At 38.2% G+C, this 5892-nt stretch overlaps 1 protein-coding gene across 8 annotated transcripts in view; it reads right to left on the bottom strand.

Moving 5' to 3' along the window:
* Window positions 1–5892, bottom strand: part of TAFA5 (TAFA chemokine like family member 5) — a 426646-nt gene that overhangs the window by 60341 nt on the left and 360413 nt on the right. The gene's annotated exons all lie outside the window — the stretch shown is intronic.

Genomic DNA, 5892 nt, shown 5'->3' with positions numbered 1-5892 from the left:
CTGTTCTGCCCACGGCCTTGATCAATCTTGTGGGCCTCCTCTGGACCCTCTTCCCAAATTCTCCAATCTCTTTTGTACTGAGAGGCTCCAACAACTTGGACACAGTACTCCAGATGGGCCTCACAAGGCAGTAGAAGAGGGTACGGAATTTCTCAACCTTCCCTATCCTGGTGCCTAAACACCCCTTCTCTGATGAGCCCCAGATTCCATTTTTGCTTCCGGGTCTTGCCCAGAGGCGCAACTGCTGGCTCATGTTTAAGTTTCTCATCAATCAGGGAACCCTAGTCTTTATCAGCCGAGACTGCTTCCAAGACCACTTCCTCCCAACCTTACAGGTTGGCTGGGTTCTCTTCTCCGCCCAAGTGCAAAACCTTGCACTTTGAGCGTGTTAACCTCATTAGGTTCATAACCCTAAGCCCAAGCTTGTCCAAGCACTTCTAAAGTTCCCTATCTGAATGCATCTGTTCCCTCTACCGGTATCAACTGCACACTCAGAGCTTGTGTCATAAAGCCAAACCTTGCTGAGTGTGCACTTCCATTTCCTTGGATGTCATTAATCAAGATTTAAAGTAAAGCACCGGTCCCAAGAGCAGGACACTTGAGGGACGACCGCTCTGTTAGCGGCTCTCACTTGACATAAAGACCTTGTGACCCCACCCTCGGTCTTCCGGAGCCTTTTCAACCAATTTGCTTTATCTCCATTAGTTGTCCACCCATCTTCCAAATTCACCTCCCTTCCAAATTTGGGAGAATAGAGGATTGAAATTAGGGGACCATGTCAAAGGCCTTGCTTTCAGTTCCAAGGTTCAATGGACAATCCGGTCGCCCTTTCCCTTCATCCACCAACGCCACCGCCCCAATCTTCCATATAGAAAGGCCACAAGATTTAGTATTAAGCATGACCTTTCCCTGGTCGAAAAGCCGTCTGGCGTTTCTCGGATCGGCATGGCTTGTTTGTTATGTGATTCAAAGGCATGATTGTCCAGGAGTATACTGTTTCCATAATTCTCTTTCCCAGGACAGGAGGTGTAAGACTCACACCGGCTTTACTTACCCGGGTCTCCCTGCTCTCCCTTCTTTGTAAATGGAGTACGTACCCTTCCTCCAAATCACTCGGGACCCTACCTGAACAGCCACGACTTCTCAAATTATGGATGGAGATCGGCTCAGCCAACCACCTCCAGCCGCTTCTTCAGGATCCCTGGCATGGATCGCAATTTGTCCCCATATGAACTTATACTCATCCAGTATCTAAGTGTGAAGGCCAACTCTCGAAACCATTGTATTACCTACAGTGGGGAGGATTTACTCCGTGTCCCACAATGGCAGGATTGTGTGCAGACTTACAGGACGTGAAAAGCTATAGAATCCTGACCCACCAGTCGAAGACCGAAGGTGAAGAACCTCTCATTCACACCTCAGTTTCTCTTTCATTTGTTTGAACAGCATTTTCCTTTTAATTTTAATTATAACGTACGTCCCATTTGCCTGTTCCTTTCTGGCCAGATGATACCTGTAGAAGGTTTTCTTGTATTTTTTTCACAATCCCTCGCCAATTTTTCAGTTCGGCCTTGCGACCTTGGCTTTCCTTGAATCCAACATCTGCAATTCGTGGACGCTATCCCTGTATTTTATATCCACGGTGAACAGCCATTGTTTCCAGACTTGTAACACCCCCCCTGATCTAGTAAAGGCGTATGTTTGGTGGCCCTGCTAGGCAGGGGGGTTGGAACTACATGATCCTTGAGGTCCCTTCCAACCCGGGTAATTCTGTGATTCTGTGATTCTGTGGGATTCCAGTGTTGCACTTTTCCTCTTTGTCCCTTGTTCCATCTAGTGTAATACAGGGCATATATATATACTACACTCACATAGTCAACAACCTGGTATTGCACACAAATACATGTTTACATCTGCATAAAGAATAAAGCTTTATTTTTTGGGGAGGAATGCTCACAATGACTCTAGCTTTTAATGTCTAAATTATGAGAATGTTAGTACTATGACTTTAGATAGATACACTTTATGGAACAATTCTCTGATCAGCAGTCTGCATTTTGGTGCCTTTCAGTTGTTCTCTTTTCATGTTGTTTGTACTCTACATACTAGAATTGAGCATATCTTATGTAGTTTGTATCACAAAAAATATTTTATGAAATAGGTAATAAATATAATTAATAACTTTCAGAAAACATATGAATGTTTTTCTTGACATAGAACGATTTTTTTTGATATGTCTTAGCCTACATTAAAGTCACCTTAGAAATGAATAAACAAAAATAAAACAAACAAACAAATGAACATCAATCTATGCTGTTTTCAGATAATAATCTAAAAGTTCCCTTTTCTCTGTATAAATTACAGGTAAAGACTAGGGTGGATATCTTTTATGTCTACATTTTTTATGTCTCTGACTAATCATCCGAAACTCAAATGTCCAATATCAGTTTAAAAATGTACTCCATAGAATAGCAGATTTACAGAATCTCAGAATAGCTGACATGTCCAGAACTCCAGAAATCCAAAATCTCTGCTTAGAAAACCTTCAACTACAGCAGATTTCCTAGGGCTATGTCCAGTTGAAATGTGAATATCTTGAAGGATGAAGACATCACAACCCCCCTGAGCAATCTGTTCCAGTGTCTGCCCATCCTCAAAGTAAGAAGGCTTTTTCTTCTGTATAAGTGGAATTTTTTCTCTATAAATTTCCATTCGAGCACAACCAAGTAGAGATTGACTTGTTTGTCTTTAAACTCTCACATCAATTACCTAAACTTGCCCAGGTTATGAGCCCCTTGAACCTCCAGGCTAAATAGTCCAGAGCCTTCTCAAATACGTCAGAGGTCCTAGGACCTTAAAAATCTTTGCAGTCCTTTGCTGGATTTGCTCCTACGTATCTCCCGTATTGGAAATCCCAGTGCTAGTCATGGCACTTCTGATGTGTCCCACTGGTCCCAAGCAGAGTGGGAAGGATCACCTCCAACCACCTACTGTTGATACTTTGTCTAACATGGTTCAGTAAGCTCTTGGTTTTATTTGCTGAAAGCATTCCTTGCTGCTTCATGGACAGTTTGGTGTCCATCAGGACTTCTACACCCTACTCTGTATAGCTGTTTTCCAGACATTCATCCCCATAGCCAGTACTGAGCTATTCTTCCCTGGCTGAAGTACTCTACATTTTCCTTTACTGAAGTTCACATGGTTAATACTTCAACTCACTATAGGCTTGAACAAGTTTTTAAGCTATGCCTACAGTCAACTGAAAAAGTGGAAGTGCTTCAAAGTACAATTCATTCCTCTAGTCCACCACATAATGTCTGAGAGAATGGGATAAATCTCTCTCTTCATATGTGACCAGCCAGAGGCTGGAAAGTATTTGATATTTTCTTTATACTGAACGTCCCTGATTAAATGAAATGTCAGTCTCATTTTAGTGACTATAAAAGAAATCTAGATGACAAGTTTAGGTTGGTGCTTGCACTGCAGACAGCTATAAACTGTCTATTAACTGTCTAAATCCTGCTATAAACTGATGCAAATTTAGTCAAGGTGAGATATTACTCTGTAAGGCCTGAGAAATGTGTTCAAGAGGAAAGAGAAAACAGGAGGAGCAATATGTATAATAGAAGGACAAGCAATTTTCCTGACACCTGATCCCTATTAGGGGGCTTAGAAATTCAAAATGATCCTGTAGTACAACAGGATCAGCCTAGATCCTGAGCTTCCCAGATCAGCTGATTTGCAGCTTCATGGGGCTTGACAGGGTGAACTCACCTACAGGAACAAATTGCTGCTTGAGAAGAAATTAATCTTATGTTTATTTAATTCACAGAAGTCCACTCTAAATTATTTACTCTTTTTCATCTCAAGAAATGTGGATACAAAATCTCTACTAGATATTGTTGTGATGGTGCTCAAATCTTTCTTTTAGTTCTAGGTGTTTCAAATGCAAATAATCTTCTAAGTAGCAACCTCCAGCCACTATAATGTATTTCCTTTATTTTCTTTATATATATTCCTTCTTTTATATCCATTAAAAAAAAAAAAAAAAAGCAAAAAAAAAAAAAAGCTGATAATGCAATTTTTAAGCCATTTCTGAAATATTTTACAAATCCAATATGACAAATATCTACAATTCACCTATCCAGTCAAACTTTAATCTGCCTTGAGATTTTCACACAGACCACGTATTTTAATTTTGATTTTAAAGTCTTCTTTATATAAACTATGCTTTTCTATCATCCTTTCATCAATTTTAAGAGTTTGTTTAACGGTAGTTTTCAGCCAAGACAGAGAAGATCATTTATTTATGTTATGCAGAGTTTACTGAATAATACTTTTGTGTTGGCTATTTAAAGCCCAATGACAGATTTTACTTTAAAATCATAAAATTAAACTCACTTTTAACAAAAGTATTGATTCTGTTAAAAACTCTATATATTCTACATCATTTCCAAAAATTAAAGAATAAATATGTAGTTATATAGCTATGTTCATTAAAAGAATAGCCAGGCTAAGGAAAAAGAAGGAATGATACTTTCACAAAAAATCCTGTAAACACTTTCCTTTAAAGTGAAAAAACGTGGACTACTCATAAGTATTTCATTGAGATAGGATTTTGTGATGGAATCCTAAAATGTTAGACTTCCTCTTAAAGCTCTCATTCCAGAAAACTTCGTCATAAGACTAATTGTTACCAAGACAGTCCCACTAGGGCAAGTCCTGACGTTCTCTTTCATTTTTTCTATCTACTCAGTCAGTGGCCTTCAATAACCCTTTCAAAAATGACAGAGTTCCCCTTCTGGCATACCCTCTTCAGAGATGTGACTCCCTTTGAAAAGAGGTCATCTTGTGCAATATACTCTATATATAATGCCAAAAGCAGATTTGGGATAAACCAGACACTGCAAGTCATGCATGCTCTCCTCCACCTTTTTGTCACCTCCTCTTCTTAATTTTTTAAGGCTGCTGGGAACCAAACTAGCTTCTAGCAATAAGTAAGGCATTCTTAAAAATCACTTTGCTGGGCTTAATTAACTCGGTGATGCAGAAGAACTGTGTATTTGTTTTAGTGTTTTTTGTTTGTTTGTTTGTTTGTTTTTGTTTTTTACTGTCTTTGGTAGAATATTACTGAAGGACAAAATAATAGACAATGTAATAACCATCACAGTGTATGACAAAATTTGTACAAGACCTTAAATCCCCTTGTGTGTTTTGTTTTGTCTTTGGTTTATTTTTAATTGACTTGAAAAACAAACAAACAAACACTTAAACACTTAGTTAAAAATGCCAATCTCTGAGAAAACAAAAAACAAAAAACTAAAAAGCAGCCAACATACAACTAGCTTATAGAAAGAAAATAATAGAGTTTGAAAAGCTTACAGAACATTCAGCAACATTCTTGCAACACCATATCCCTCATTCTCAGATATAAAAAGAACAACAAAAAAATCACCAAACAAACAAACAAACAAAAGCAAACAAAAATAAAACAAACAAACAAACAAATGAAATGAAAAAGCAAACCACACAAAAGCAAGAAAAGCACTGCAATCCTTTTTGAAAAATGTCACTAAATACCTTTCCTTTATGATAGACTCGTGATTCACTTGCAGGTGTGAACGTCATGCTGCTTTTCTTACAAGTCCATCATCAGGTCACCCAAGCACATCCTTGTCATTGTTTACACCTGAACTGCACTGCTTATTTCATTTCCATATTTCCATATTACTTATTCACTTCTTTTCTCCTTTTTTCTTCTTCTTTTTTTCCTCTTCTCTTTTCTTTTCTCTTTTCTTTTCTCTTTTCTTTTCTCTTTTCTTTTCTTTTCTTTTCTTTTCTTTTCTTTTCTTTTCTTTTCTTTTCTTTTCTTTTCTTTTCTTTTCTTTTCTT

This window comes from Coturnix japonica, chromosome 1 (genome assembly GCF_001577835.2).
Source record: "Coturnix japonica isolate 7356 chromosome 1, Coturnix japonica 2.1, whole genome shotgun sequence".
In the NCBI taxonomy this organism is placed as follows: domain Eukaryota; kingdom Metazoa; phylum Chordata; class Aves; order Galliformes; family Phasianidae; genus Coturnix; species Coturnix japonica.
This window is presented reverse-complemented; position numbering and strand designations above follow the sequence as displayed.